The sequence below is a fragment of the Coturnix japonica genome, chromosome 28, assembly GCF_054131305.1.
Source record: "Coturnix japonica strain WE chromosome 28, WE-NBRP24, whole genome shotgun sequence".
Taxonomy (NCBI): Eukaryota; Metazoa; Chordata; class Aves; order Galliformes; family Phasianidae; genus Coturnix; species Coturnix japonica.
This window is the reverse complement of record NC_140690.1, coordinates 1,292,501-1,307,629: the sequence shown is the minus strand read 5'-3', so window position 1 is coordinate 1,307,629 and position 15,129 is coordinate 1,292,501. Positions and strand designations below refer to the sequence as shown.

At 72.4% G+C, this 15,129-nt stretch overlaps 1 non-coding gene across 1 annotated transcript; it reads left to right on the top strand.

Moving 5' to 3' along the window:
• The first annotated feature begins 14,711 nt into the window (after nt 1–14,711).
• LOC146756022 (5.8S ribosomal RNA) lies at nt 14,712–14,862 on the top strand. Its single transcript, XR_014937771.1, has one exon. It is a non-coding gene; the product is annotated as a 5.8S ribosomal RNA (ribosomal RNA).
• Nucleotides 14,863–15,129: the final 267 nt, after the last annotated feature.

The following is a 15,129-nucleotide window of genomic DNA, read 5'->3' as shown; positions in this document are numbered from 1 at the left end:
CGGCTAGGCTCGGACGATCCGCGGCGGCGTCCGGGGGGTCTCAGCCGCGGAGGCACGGGTGCGCTGGCACGGTCCAGCCTCTCCCGGCGGGCTCCGCTCGGCTCGGACGCTCCTCGGCAGAGTCGGGCGATGTGAGCTGCGGCGGCTCAAGTGCGCCGGCATGGTCCAACCGCTCCCAGCGGGTTCCGCTCGGCTCGGACGCTCCTCGGCAGAGTCGGGCGATCTGAGCTGCGGCGACAGGGTCCAGCCTCTCCACGCGGACTCAGCTCGGCTCGGACGTACCGCGGAAGTGGCCAAGTGCCGCTCTTGTGGCTGCTCCGCTTCGCTGGCACTGTGTACCCGGCTCCGAGCGTCTCCGGGGGGGGGGGGGAAAATTAAAGTGGGGGGGGCACGGCATCGGTGGCTAGGCGTCGCTGCCCATGCGGCTCGAATAGGTCGGCACGGTCTACCCGGCTCCGAGCGGGCCGTGGTGCTCGGCGGCGGCGGCTAGGGGTCGCTGCCTATGCGGCTCGGCTAGGTCGGCACGGTCTACCCGGCTCCGAGCGGGCCGTGGTGCTCGGCGACGGTGGCTAGGGGTCGCTGCCTAAGCGGCTCGACTAGGTTGGCACGGTCTACCCGGCTCCGAGCGGGCTAGGGTGCTCGGCGGCGGCTGCTAGAGGTCACTGCCTATGCGGCTCGACTAGGTCGGCACAGTCTACCCTGCTCCGTGCCTGCGCGAGGGCTCGGCGGCGGTCGCTAGGTGTCGCTGCACGTCTGCCAGCCCGTCCGTCAGCGACCTCTAGCGTCCGCGGCGGAGCAGGGTAGACCGTGCCGACATGAGCCGGCCGCCGCTCAGCGACCCCTGGCCGCCGCCGCATGAGCTTCGGTCTGCTCGGAGCCGGGTAGACCGTGCCGACCAGCTCGAGCCGGACGTGCAGCGACCGCTGGCCAGCACAGAGGCTCGTGTGCGCCGGCACGGTCCCGCCTCTCTCAGCGGGTTCCGCTCGGCTCGGACGCTTTTCGGCGGCGTCTGGCGATCTGCGCCGCGGCGGCACGAGTGCGCCGGCACGGTCCAACCGCTCTCGGCGGGCAAAACTCGGCTCGGCTCGGACGTTCCGTGGCGGCGTCCGGGGTGTCTCAGCCGCGGAGGCTCGGGTGCGCCGGCACAGTCCAGCCTCTCCCGGCGGGCACCGCTTGGCTCGGACATTCCTCGGCGGCGTCCGGCGATCTTAGCCGCGGCAGCACGAGTGCGCCGGCACGGTCCAACCGCTCTCGGCGGGCTCGGCTAGGCTCGGACGTTCCGCGGCGGCGTCCGGGGGGTCTCAGCCGCGGAGGCACGGGTGCGCTGGCACGGTCCAGCCTCTCCCGGCGGGCTCCGCTCGGCTCGGACGCTCCTCGGCAGAGTCGGGCGATGTGAGCTGCGGCGGCTCAAGTGTGCCGGCATGGTCCAACCGCTCCCAGCGGGTTCCGCTCGGCTCGGACGCTCCTCGGCAGAGTCGGGCGATCTGAGCTGCGGCGACACGGTCCAGCCTCTCCAGGCGGACTCAGCTCGGCTCGGACGTACCGCGGAAGTGGCCAAGTGCCGCTCTTGTTGCTGCTCCGCTTCGCTGGCACTGTGTACCCGGCTCCGAGCGTCTCCGGGGGGGGGGGGGGGAATTAAAGTGGGGGGGGCACGGCATCGGCGGCTAGGCGTCGCTGCCCATGCGGCTCGAATAGGTCGGCACGGTCTACCCGGCTCCGAGCGGGCCGTGGTGCTCGGCGGCGGCGGCTAGGGGTCGCTGCCTATGCGGCTCGGCTAGGTCGGCACGGTCTACCCGGCTCCGAGCGGGCCGTGGTGCTCAGCGGCGGCTGCTAGAGGTCGCTGCCTATGCGGCTCGACTAGGTTGGCACAGTCTACCCTGCTTTGTTCCTGCGCGAGGGCTCGGCGGCGGTCGCTAGGTGTCGCTGCACGTCTGCCAGCCCGTCCGTCAGCGACCTCTAGCGTCCGCGGCGGAGCAGGGTAGACCGTGCCGACATGAGCCGGCCGCCGCTCAGCGACCCCTGGCCGCCGCCGCATGAGCTTCGGTCCGGTCGGAGCCGGGTAGACCGTGCCGACCAACTCGAGCCGGACGTGCAGCGACCGCTGGCCAGCACGGAGGCTCGTGTGCGCCGGCACGGTCCAGCCTCTCCCGGCGGGTTCCGCTCGGCTCGGACGCTCCTCGGCGGCGTCTGGCGATCTGCGCCGCGGCGGCACGAGTGCGCCGGCACGGTCCAACCGGTCTCGGCGGGCTCGGCTCGGCTCGGACGTTCCGTGGCGGCGTCCGGGGTGTCTCAGCCGCGGAGGCTCGGGTGCGCCGGCACGGTCCAGCCTCTCCCGGCGGGCTCCGCTTGGCTCGGACATTCCTCGGCGGCGTCCGGCGATCTGAGCCGCGGCGGCTCAAGTGCGCCGGCACGGTCCAACCGCTCCTGGCGGGTTCCGCTCGGCTCGAATGCTCCTCAGCGGAGTCGGGCGATCTGAGCCGCGGCGGCTCGAGTGTGCCGGCACTGCACAGCCTCTCCAGGCGGGCTCTGCTCGGCATGGACGTTCCTCGGCGGCGTCCGGCGATCTGAGCCGCGGCGGCACGAGTGCGCCGGCACGGTCCAACCGCTCTCGGCGGGCTCGGCTCGGCTCGGACGTTCCGCGGCGGCGTCCGGGGTGTCTCAGCCGCGGAGGCTCGGGTGCGCCAGCACGGTCCAGCCTCTCCCGGCGGGCTCCGCACGGCTCGGACGTTCCTCGGCGGCGTCCGGCGATCTGAGCCGCGGCGGCTCGAGTGCGCCGGCACGGTCCAACCGCTCCCGGCGGGTTCCGCTCGTCTTGGACGCTCCTCGGCGGCGTCCAGCGATCTGAGCCGCGGCGGCTTGAGTGCGCCGGCACGGTCCAACCGCTCCCGCCGGGTTCCGCTCGGCTCAGAGGCTCCTCGGCGGAGTCGGGCGATCTGAGCCGCGGCGACACGGTCCAGCCTCTCCAGGCGGACTCAGCTCGGCTCGGACGTTCCACGGAAGTGGCCAAGTGCCGCTCTTGTGGCTGCTCCGCTGCGCTGGCACTGTGTACCCGGCTCCAAGCGTCTCCGGGGGCAGGGGGGGAAGAGGGGAGTGGGGGGGGAGTAAGGGGGGAAGGGCACGGCGTCGGCGGCTAGGCGTCGCTGCCCATGCGACTCGACTAGATCGGCACGGTCTACCGGGCTCCGAGCGGGCCGTGGTGCTCAGCGGCGGCGGCTAGGGGTTGCTGCCTATGCTGCTAGTCTAGGTCGGCACGGTCCACCCGGATCCGAGCGGGCCGTGGTGCTCGGCGGCGGGGGCTAGCGGTCGCTGCCTATGCGGCTCGTCTAGGTCGGCACAGTCTACCCGGCTCCGAGTGTGCGCGAGGGCTCGGCGACGGTCGCTAGGTGTCGCTGCACGTCTGCCAGCCCGTCCGTCAGCGACCTCTAGCGTCCGCGGCGGAGCAGGGTAGACCGTGCCGACATGAGCCGGCCGCCGCTCAGCGACCCCTAGCCGCCGCCGCATGAGCTTCGGTCCGCTCGGAGCCGGGTAGACTGTGCCGACCAACTCGAGCCGGACGTGCAGCGACCGCTGGCCAGCGCGGAGGCTCGTGTGCACCGGCACGGTCCAGCCTCTCCCGGCGGGCTCCGTTCGATTTGGACGTTCCTTGGCGGAGTCGGGCGATCTGAGCCGCGGCGGCTCGAGTGAGCTGGCACTGCACAGCCTCTCCCGGCGGGCTCCGCTTGGCACGGACGTTCCTCGGCGGCGTCCGGCGATCTGAGCCGCAGCGGCACGAGTGCGCCGGCACGGTCCAACCACTCTCGGCGAGCTCGGCTCGGCTCGGACGTTCCGCGGCGGCGTCCGGGGTGTCTCAGCCGCAAAGGCTCGGGTGCGCCGGCACGGTCCAGCCTCTCCCGGTGGGCTCCGCTCGGCTCGGACGTTCCTCGGTGGCGTCCTGCGATGTGAGCCGCGGCGGCTCGGGTGCGCTGGCACGGTCCAGCCTCTCCCGGCGGGCTCCGCTTGGCTCGGACGTTCTTCGGGGGCCTCCGGCGATCTGAGCCGTGGCGGCTCGAGTGCGCCGGCACGGTCCAACCGCTCCCGGCGGGTTCCGCTCGGCTCGGACGCTCCTCGGCAAAGTCGGGCGATCTGAGCCGCGGCGACACGGTCCAGCCTCTCCAGGCGGACTCAGCTCGCTCTGACGTTCCGCGGAAGTGGCCAAGTGCCGCTCTTGTGGCTGCTCCGCTGCGCTGGCACAGTGTACCCGGCTCCAAGCGCTTCCGGGGGTAGGGGGGGAAGAGGGGGGGGAGGGGGGAATAAGGGGGGGGGGGCACGGCGTCGGCGGGTAGGCGTCGCTGCCTATGCGGCTCGACTAGGTCGGCACGGTCTACCCGGCTCCGAGCGGGCCGTGGTGCTCGGCGGCGGCGGCTAGGCGTCGCTGCCTATGCGGCTCGGCTAGGTCGGCACGGTCTACCCGGCTCCGAGCGGGCCGTGGTTCTCGGCGGCGGTGGCTAGGGGTCGCTGCCTATGCAGCTCGGCCAGGTCGGCACGGTCTACCTGGCTCCGAGCGGGCCGTGGTGCTCGGCGGCGGCGGCTAGGGGTCGCTGCGTATGCGGCTCGGCTAGGTCGGCACGGTCTACCCGGCTCCGAGCGGGCCGTGGTGCTCGGCGGCGGCGGCTAGGGGTCGCTGCGTATGCGGCTCGGCTAGGTCGGCACGGTCTACCTGGCTCCGAGCGGGCCGTGGTGCTCAGCGGCGGCGGCTAGGGGTCGCTGCGTATGCGGCTCGGCTAGGTCGGCACGGTCTACCCTGCTCCGTGCCTGCGCGAGGGCTCGGCGACGGTCGCTAGGTGTCGCTGCACGTCTGCCAGCCCGTCCGTCAGCGACCTCTAGCGTCCGCGGCGGAGCAGGGTAGACCGTGCCGACGTGAGCCAGCCGCCGCTCAGCAACCCATGGCCGCCGCCGCATGAGCTTCGGTCCGCTCGGAGCCGGTTAGACCGTGCCGACCAACTCGAGCCGGACGTGCAGCGACCGCTGGCCAGCGCGGACGCTCGTGTGCACCGGCACGGTCCAGCCTCTCCCGGAGGGCTCCGTTCGGTTTGGACGTTCCTCGGCGGAGTCGGGCGATCTGAGCCGCGGCGGCTCGAGTGAGCCGGCACTGCACAGCCTCTCCCGGTGGGCTCCGCTCGGCACGGACGTTCCTCGGCGGCGTCCGGCGATCTGAGCCGCAGCGGCACGAGTGCGCCGGCACGGTCCAACCGCTCTCGGCGAGCTCGGCCCGGCTCGGACGTTCCGCGGCGGTGTCCGGGGTGTCTCAGCCACATAGGCTCTGGTGCGCCGGCACGGTTCAGCCTCTCCCGGCGGGCTCCGCTCGGCTCGGACGTTCCTCGGCGGCGTCCGGCGATCTGAGCCGCGGCGGCTCGAGTGCGCCGGCACGGTCCAACCGCTCCCGGCAGGTTCCGCTCGGCTCGGACGCTCCTCGGCAAAGTCGGGCGATCTGAGCCGCGGCGACACGGTCCAGCCTCTCCAGGCGGACTCAGCTCGCTCTGACGTTCCACGGAAGTGGCCAAGTGCCGCTCTTGTGGCTGCTCCACTGCGCTGGCACTGTGTACCCGGCTCCGAGCGCCTCCGGGGGCAGGGGGGGAAGAGGGGGGGGGGGGGGGAAATAAGGGGGGGGGGCACGGCGTCGGCGGCTAGCCGATGCTGCCCATGCGGCTCGACTAGGTCGGCACGGTCTACCCGGCTCCGAGCGAGCCGTGGGACTCGGCGGCGGGGGCTAGGGGTCGCTGCCTATGCGGCTCGTCTAGGTTGGCACGGTCTACCCGGCTCCGAGCGGGCCGTGGTGCTCGGCGGCGGGGGCTAGGAGTCGCTGCCTATGCGGCTTGGCTAGGTCGGCACGGTCTACCCGGCTCCGAGCGGGCCGTGGTTCTCGGCGGCGGCGGCTAGCGGTCGCTGCGTATGCGGCTCGTCTAGGTCGGCACGGTCTACCCGGCTCCGAGCGGGCCGTGGTGCTCGGCGACGGTGGCTAGGGGTCGCTGCCTAAGCGGCTCGACTAGGTCGGCACGGTCTACCCGGCTCCGAGCATGCGCGAGGGCTCAGCGGCGGTCGCTAGGTGTCGCTGCAGGTCTGCCAGCCCGTCCTTCAGCGACCTCTAGCGTCCGCGGCGGAGCAGGGTAGACCGTGCCGACGTGAGCCGGACGCCGCTCAACGACCCCTGGCCGCCGCCGCATGAGCTTCGGTCCGCTCGGAGCCGGGTAGACAGTGCCGACCAACTCGAGCCGGATGTGCAGCGACCGCTGGCCAGGGCGGAGGCTCGTGTGCGCCGGTACGGTCCAGCCTCTCTTGGCGGGCTCCATTCGGTTCGGACGTTCCTCGGTGGTGTCCAGGGGGTCTCAGCCGCGGCGGCTCGAGTGCGCCGGCACTGCAGAGCCTCTCCTGGCGGGCTCCGCTCGGCACGGATGTTCCTAGGCGGCGTCCGGTGATCTGAGCCGCGGCAGCACGAGTGCGCCGGCACGGTCCAACCGCTCTCGGCGGGCTCGGCTCGGACGTTCCGCGGCGGCGTCCGGGGGGTCACAGCCGCGGAGGCTCGGGTGCGCCGGCACGGTCTAGCCTCTCCCGGCGGGCTTTGCTCGGCTCGGACGTTCCTCGGTGGCGTCCGGCGATCTGAGCCGCGGCGGCTCGGGTGGGCCGGCACGGTCCAGCCTCTCCCGGCGGGCTCCGCTTGGCTCGGACGTTCCTCGGCGGCCTCCGGCGATCTGAGCCGTGGCGGCTCGAGTGCGCCGGCACGGTCCAACCGCTCCCGGCGGGTTCCGCTCGGCTCGGACGCTCCTCGGCAAAGTCGGGCGATCTGAGCCGCGGCGACACGGTCCAGCCTCTCCAGGCGGACTCAGCTCGCTCTGACATTCCGCGGAAGTGGCCAAGTGCCGCTCTTGTGGCTGCTCCGCTGCGCTGGCACTGTGTACCCGGCTCCGAGCGCCTCCGGGGGCAGGGGGGGAAGAGGGGTGGGGGGGGGGAATAAGGGGGGGGGGGCCACAGCGTCGGCGGCTAGGCGTCGCTGCCCATGCGGCTCGGATAGGTCGGCACGGTCTACCCGGCTCCGAGCGGGCCGTGGTGCTCGGTGGCGGCGGCTAGGGTTCGCTGCCTATGCGGCTCGGCTAGGTCGGCACGGTCTACTTGGCTCCGAGCGGGCCGTGGTTCTCGGCAGCGGCGGCTAGGGGTCGCTGCCTATGCGGCTCGGCTAGGTCGGCACGGTATACCCGGATCCGAGCGGGCCGTGGTTCTCGGCGGCGGTGGCTAGGGGTCGCTGCCTATGCAGCTCGGCTAGGTCGGCACGGTCTACCTGGCTCCGAGCGGGCCGTGGTGCTCGGCGGCGGCGGCTAGGGGTCGCTGCGTATGCGGCTCGGCTTGGTCGGCACGGTCTACCTGGCTCCGAGCGGGCCGTGGTGCTCGGCGGCGGCGGCTAGGGGTCGCTGCGTATGCGTCAAGGCTAGGTCGGCACGGTCTACCTGGCTCCGTGCGGGCCGTGGTGCTCGGCGGCGGCGGCTAGGGGTCGCTGCGTATGCGGCTCGGCTAGGTCGGCACAATCTACCCGGCTCCGAGCGGGCCGTGGTGCTCGGCGGCGGCGGCTAAGGGTCGCTGCGTATGCGCCTCGGTTAGGACGGCACGGTCTACCCGGCTCCGAGCGGGCCGTGGTGCTCGGCGGCGGCGGCTAGGGGTCGCTGCCTATGCGGCTCGCCTAGGTTGGCACGGTCTACCCGGCTCCGAGCGGGCCGTGGTGCTCGGCGGCGGGGGCTAGGAGTCGCTGCCTATGCGGCTTGGCTTGGTCGGCACGGTCTACACAGCTCCGAGCGGGCTAGGGTGCTCGGCGGCGGCGGCTAGGGGTCGCTGCGTATGCGGCTCGTCTAGGTCGGCACGGTCTACCCGGCTCCGAGCGGGCCGTGGTGCTCGGCGGCGGCGGCTAGGGGTCGCTGCCTATGCGGCTCGGCTAGGTCGGCACGGTCTACCCGGCTCCGAGCGGGACGTGGAGCTCGGCGGCGGCGGCTAGGGGTCGCTGCCTATTCGGCTCGGCTAGGTCGGCACGGTCTACCCGGCTCTGAGCGGGCCGTGGTGCTCGGCGACGGTGGCTAGGGGTCGCTGCCTAAGCGGCTCGTCTAGGTCGGCACGGTCTACCCGGCTGCGAGCGGGCTAGGGTGCTCGGCGGCGGATGCTGGAGGTCGCTGCATATGCGGCTCGACTAGGTCGGCACGGTCTACCCTGCTCCGTGCCTGCGCGAGGGCTCGGCGGCGGTCGCTAGGTGTCGCTGCACGTCTGCCAGCCCGTCCGTCAGCGACCTCTAGCGTTCGCGGCGGAGCAGGGTACACCGTGCCGACGTGAGCCGGCCGCCGCTCAGCGACCCATGGCCGCTGCCGCATGAGCTTCGGTCCGCTCGGAGCCGGGTAGACCGTGCCGACCAACTCGAGCCGGACGTGCAGCGACCGCTGGCCAGCGCGGAGGCTCGTGTGCACCGGCACGGTCCAGCCTCTCCCGGCGGGCTCCGTTCGGTTCGGACGTTCCCCGGCGGAGTCGGGCGATCTGAGCCGCGGAGGCTCGAGTGAGCCGGCACTGCACAGCCTCTCCAGGCGGGCTCCGCTCGGCACGGACGTTCCTCGGCGGCGTCCGGCGATCTGAGCCGCAGCGGCACGAGTGCGCCGGCACGGTCCAACCGCTCTCGGTGGGCTCAGCTCGGCTCGGACGTTCCGCGGCGGCGTCCGGGGTGTCTCAGCCGCATAGGCTCGGGTGCGCCGGCACGGTCCAGCCTCTCCCGGCGGACTCCGCTTGGCTTGGACGTTCCTCGGCGGCTTCCGGCGATCTGAGCCGTGGCGGCTCGAGTGCGCCGGCACGGTCCAATCGCTCCCAGCTGGTTCCGCTCGGCTCGGACGCTCCTCGGCGTAGTCGGGCGATCTGAGCCGTGGCGACACGGTCCAGCCTCTCCAGGCGGACTCAGCTCGGCTCGGTCGTTCCGCGGAAGTAGCCAAGTGCCGCTCTTGTGGCTGCTCCGCTGCGCCGGCACTCTGTACCCGGCTCCGAGCGTCTCCGGGGGGGGGGGGAAGAGGGGGGGGTGGGGGGGGGAGTAAGGGGGGGTGGGCACGGCGTCGGCGGCTAGGCGTCGCTGCCAATGCGGCTCGACTAGGTCGGCACGGTCTACCCGGCTCCGAGCGGGCCGTGGTGCTCAGCGGCGGCGGCTAGGCGTCACTGCCTATGCGGCTCGGCTAGGTCGGCACGGTCTACCCGGCTCCAAGTGGGCCGTGGTTTTTGGCGGCGGTGGCTAGGGGTCGCTGCCTATGCGTCTCGGCTAGGTCGGCACGGTCTACCCGGCTCCGAGCGGGCCGTGCTGCTCGGCGGCGGGGGCTAGGGCTCGCTGACTAAGCGACTCGGCTAGGTCGGCACGGTCTACCCGGCTCCGAGTGGGCCATGTTGCTCGGCGGCGGCGGCTAGGGGTCGCTGCCTATGGTGCTCGGCTAGGTCGGCACGGTCTACCCGGGTCCGAGCGGGCCGTGGTGCTCGGCGACGGTGGCTAGGGGTCGCTGCCTAAGCGGCTCGACTAGGTCGGCATGGTCTACCCGGCTGCGAGCGGGCTAGGGTGCTCGGTGGCGGATGCTAGAGGTCGCTGCCTATGCGGCTCGACTAGGTCAGCAAAGTCTACCCTGCTCCGTGCCTGCGCGAGGGCTCGGCGGCAGTCGTTAGGTGTCGCTGCACGTCTGCCAGCCCGTCCGTCAGCGACCTCTAGCATCTGCGGCGGAGTAGGGTAGACCGTGCCGACGTGAGCCGGCCGCCGCTCAGCGACCCATGGCCGCCGCCGCATGAGCTTCGGTCCGCTCGGACCCGGGTAGACCGTGCCGACCAACTCGAGCCGGACGTGCAGCAACCGCTGGCCAGCGCGGCGGCTCGTGTGCGACGGCACGGTCCAGCCTCTCCCGGCGGGTTCCGCTCGGCTCGGATGCTCCTCGACGGAGTCGGGCGATCTGAGCCACGGCGGCTCGAGTGCGCCGGCACTGCACAGCCTCTCCCGGCGGGCTCCGCTCCGCACGGACGTTCCTCGGCGGCGTCCGGCGATCTGAGCTGCGGCGGCACGAGTGCGCCGGCATGGTCCAACCGCTCTCGGCGGGCTCGGCTCGGCTCGGACGTTCCTCGGCGGCGTCCGGCGATCTGAGCCGTGGCGGCTCGAGTGCGCCGGCACGGTCCAACCGCTCCCGGCGGGTTCCGCTCGGCTCGGACGCTCCTCTACGGAGTCGGGCGATCTGAGCCGCGGCAACACGGTCCAGCCTCTCCAGGCGGACTCAGGTCGGCTCGGACGTTCCGCGGAAGTGGCCAAGTGCCGCTCTTGTGTCTGCTCCGCTGCGCAGGCACTGTGTACCTTGCTCCGAGCGTCTCCGGCCGGGGGGGGGGGGGGGGGGAAGGAAGGGGGGGGGGCGAGGGGGGGTAAGGGGGGGGGGGCACGGCGTCGGCGGCTAGGCGTCGCTGCCCATGCAGCTCTACTAGGTCGGCACGGTCTACCCGGCTCCGAGCGGGCCGTGGTGCTCGGCGGTGGCGGCTAGGGGTCGCTGCCTATGCGGCTCGTCTAGGTCGGAAAGGTCTACCCGATTCCGAGCGGGCTGTGGTTCTCGGCGGCGGGGGCTAGGGGTCGCTGCCTATGCGTCTCGGCTAGGTCGGCACGGTCTACCCGGCTCCGAGCGTGCCGTGGGGCTTGGCGGCGGAGGCTAGGAGTCGCTGCCTATGCGGCTTGGCTAGGTCGGCACGGTCTACCCGGCTCCAAGCGGGCCGTGGTGCTTGGCGGCGGCTGCTAGGGGTCGCTGCATATGCGCCTCGACTAGGTCGGCACGGTCTACCCTGCTCCGTGCGTGCGCGAGGGCTCGGCGGCGGTTGCTAGGTGTCGCTGCACGTCATCCAGCCCATCCGTCAGCGACCTCTAGCGTCCGCGGCGGAGCAGGGTAGACCGTGCCGACCAGCTCGAGCCAGACGAGCAGCGACCGTTGGCCAGGGCGGAGGCTCGTGTGCGCCGGCACGGTCCAGCCTCTCCCGGCGGGCTCCGTTCGGTTCGGACGTTCCTCAGTGGTGTCCGGGGGGTCTCAGCCACGGCGGCTCGAGTGCGCCGGCACTGCACAGCCTCTCCCGGCGGGCTCCGCTCGGCACGGACGTTCCTCGGCGGCGTCCGGCGATCTGAGCAGCGGCGGCTCGAGTGCGCCGGCACGGTCCAACTGCTCCCAGCGGGTTCCGCTCGGCTCGGACGCTCCTGGGCGGAGTCGGGCGATCTGAGCCGCGGCGGCTCGAGTGCGCCGGCACGGTCCAACCGCTCTCGTCGGGCTCGGCTCAGCTCGGACGTTCCGCGGCGGCGTCCGGGGGGTCTCAGCCGCGGAGGCTCGGGTGCGCCGGCACGGTCCAGCCTCTCCCGGCGGGCTCCGCTCGGCTCGGACGTTCCTCGGCGGCGTCCGGCGATCTGAGCCGCAGCGGCTCGAGTGCGCCGGCACGGTCCAACCGCTCCCGGCGGGTTCCGCTCGGCTCGGACGCTCCTCGGCGGAGTCGGGCGATCTGAGCCGCGGCGGCACGGTCCAGCCTCTCCAGGCGGACTCAGCTCGGCTCGGACGTTCTGCGGAAGTGGCCAAGTGCCGCTCTTGTGGCTGCTCCGCTGCGCCGGCACTGTGTACCCGGCTCCGAGCGCCGCTTGTTTCGCTCGGTCCGGTGGCCTCCGTCGGTCAGATGTTCGCTGCCCGTGTCGCAGTTCGGCCCCAGACTCTGGCGTTCGCTCGTTCCGCGAGCGGGGAACTCGCCAAAATCGGGGCGAAAGGTGAGAGAGTGATCGTGGGCAGGCGTCTCCCCGCGCCGCGCTGCCATGGGAAGAGCCCCGAGGAGGGAGGAAGGAAGGCAGACAGAGACAGGCAGAGGGAAGAAAAGGGCGCGGGCCGGCGTGCCGGGCGGCCGGCAGTCAGACGCAGAAGGGCCGGGGGCGTCCCCGGCGGGTCCCGCCGTCACGAGGGAAGAAGGGGGACCCGGAGCTCACTTGTCGCGGCGGCGGCGCCGCGTTCTCCCTTTCGCACCGCTCTCACTCGCACGCGGGAGCCCCGACCCGATCCACCGTGGCCCTCCTCGGGCGCGTCGGAGAGGCTTCCCGGCGGGCCGGCTCAATCCCGCTCCCCGTTTCGTTCGGGGTCGCGTGGGGCGGGCCGGTGTTCAGGAAAGGGCGAGCACCTCTCGGCGGACGTTGCCCACGCACACCCACACGCACGTGCGCGTGCGGTCTTTCCGCCGCGCCCGGGTGGAAGGGCTCGTGCCTTCCCCCACCGTCCCTCCTCCTCTACCTCACCGCACCCTTACCCCTCCCGTCCCCTCCCTGCTCCCCCCTTCTTTCCGTCGATCGATGAGGCCATTCGGGTCGCGTCGGTGAGGGCCCCCGGCGGGCCGGCGCTTCTGCGTTCCCTGTCCCGGGGAAGCCGCTGCGGCGTCCGGTGTTCAGGCACGGGCGGTCTCCTCTCCGGTTCGCTACCCGTCGTAGGCGAGGTGAGGCGCTCTCCGGCTCGCTCCGAGAGCGGCCGAGAGCTCGCCCGACCGAGCCCGGCAGTGTGACGGCCGAGCGGCCCCGCGAGCCGCAGGAGTACCCAGTGAGTCGTGAGCGAGGCGCCGGCGCCGACCCCTGTTCGGGACCCGGCGAGTGCCGGCCGCGAGCAGCAAGGCGGCGGGGTGTCAAACGAGGGAAACCGTCCGTTCGGGGAAGCGAGGCGAGGGGCTAGAAAGTTAAGGGCTGGGGGCGTCTGCTGGCCTCCCCTCCGCCCTTCGGGCCGCCGGGGTCCGCGTGCGTGGGGTTTCCTTCCGACGTTCCCGCCCGCTGCGGAGCGTGCCGCCTCGGGAAAGGGTCTCCGGTGTTGGGGCGGCGTCCGCCTCGAGGTCGCCTTCTCCTCTAGCGCGTCCGCCAGTCTCGGGCGGCGGGGTTCCGTTTCCCGCTCGCCCGCCGGTCCCGGAGGGCGGATCAGCCCCGGCCGGTGCCGCCGTGCCGTGCCGCGCGCCCGGCTCCCGCGGCGTGATCCCAGAGCGCACCGCTGGCGAAAATGCGCGCGACGACGCGAGCTGCGCAGCGGCGCCCCCTCCTTCCCCGCGTGGGGGAGGCGTGCGGGTCCGCCTTCGGGGAGCGGGCGCGCCTCTCCCGCCGCCGGTCCGCCCGCGCGAGCGAACGAGCGACGCGGAGGGCCGCCCTCCCCGCTGAGAGGCGTTCGCCCCGTCGGCCGCCGCCGTCGACCCGCGAAGGGAAGGACGTTAGGGGCGAGGCGTCGAAGCCGAGCCCCGCGGGCCGAGCGAGTCGGACCCGAGGGCGAGAGAGAGAACGGTTGAGCGGTCATCGGCGGGTCGGGCGCGTCGGGTCGTCGCCCTTTGGCGCGGCTACCTGGTTGATCCTGCCAGTAGCATATGCTTGTCTCAAAGATTAAGCCATGCATGTCTAAGTACACACGGACGGTACAGTGAAACTGCGAATGGCTCATTAAATCAGTTATGGTTCCTTTGGTCGCTCCCCTCCCGTTCCTTGGATAACTGTGGTAATTCTAGAGCTAATACATGCCGACGAGCGCCGACCTCTGGGGACGCGTGCATTTATCAGACCAAAACCAACCCGGGCTCGCCCGGCGGCTTTGGTGACTCTAGATAACCTGGAGCCGATCGCACGCCCCCGCGGCGGCGACGACCCATTTGAATGTCTGCCCTATCAACTTTCGATGGTACTGTCTGTGCCTACCATGGTGACCACGGGTAACGGGGAATCAGGGTTCGATTCCGGAGAGGGAGCCTGAGAAACGGCTACCACATCCAAGGAAGGCAGCAGGCGCGCAAATTACCCACTCCCGACCCGGGAGCTCTCTCGCGAGCGAGAGAGCGAGCGAGCGACGGTGCGTCCCGCGGTCCCCTCCCCGCCGTGCGCGCGCGCGGTGGGTGCGTCCGGCACGCGTCCGGCGCACCTCGGTGCCCGTCCCCCTTCCCCCTGGTCCGCGCCGCCGTTTCCCCTCGGCGTCGCGAGCCACGTCTGTCTCGTCCGTCCCCGCCTTCGCCGCTCTCCCACCGTTTTTGCCCTCGGCCTCGCCGGCCGCGCCGGTCATGCGAGCGGGAGGTCCGGCGTGGGGCGGTCCCGCAAGCCCGTCTCCGTGCTGAGGCGCGGGGAGCGGGCGCCGCTCCCAGATCCGTCCCCGTCCCGCCCTGCCGCCGGTTGCGAGTCCGCTGCGAACGCGCCGCCAGGGCGAGCGAGAGGAGGAGGCGGCCGGAGGTCGAGGACCGGGAGCAGAAGGCGAGAGGCGTCGGGGGGGCGCGCTTGGGCGCTCTTGCCTGGGTGGCTCCCGTGGGGCAGCTGTGCAGGGGTCCTTTGTTGAGGCGGGCCCGGGCGCGCTGCCGGGCGGGCGTCCCGCGGCTCCTCCTGTCGGGCCAAAGCCGAGCCGGGCGCCTGGTCCGTCCCCGAAGCGAGACAGGGTCGTTTCCCCAGGTCTGGAGCGAGGGTTCCCCGCCCTTCTCGTTCGGTCGCGCTATGTTTTTCTCTCCTCTCCTTCGATGGTGTGCTCGTTAGCGGTCTCGCGGAGGCGACGCTCGTCCGCCCCGTCCCCGCTCCGCGGTGTTCCCGGCATTGGGGCGCTCCGTGCTGCGGTGCAGTGCGGAAAGCCGCCTTCCCTGGGTGGAAGGCGAGCGAAAAAGTCGTGGGCCTCCCCGCGCGCGCGGGGCGGAGCCGAAAGTCAGACAACTCTGAGGTGGATCACTCGGCTCGTGCGTCGATGAAGAACGCAGCTAGCTGCGAGAATTAATGTGAATTGCAGGACACATTGATCATCGACACTTCGAACGCACTTGCGGCCCCGGGTTCCTCTTGGGGCTACGCCTGCCTGAGCGTCGCTTGACGGTCAATCACCGGCGGCCGCCGTTGCGCGGCATCCGCGCGGGCGCGGCTGGGGCGCCTTGCAGGCCCGCGCGCCTCCGACGACGACGACGGGGTCACGCCGCAGGCCTTCGTCCCCCTAAGTGGAGACCCAGGTCGGGGGGCTCGCTGGGAGAGCTCCCCGCGCTCCCGGAGCGCCCACTCTGGCCGAGCCTCGTCCCCGCGGGTCGGCCGGGCTCTTCCGGTCGGTCGCGCCGCGGGTCCAGTCCTGTTGGTTCGTTCGT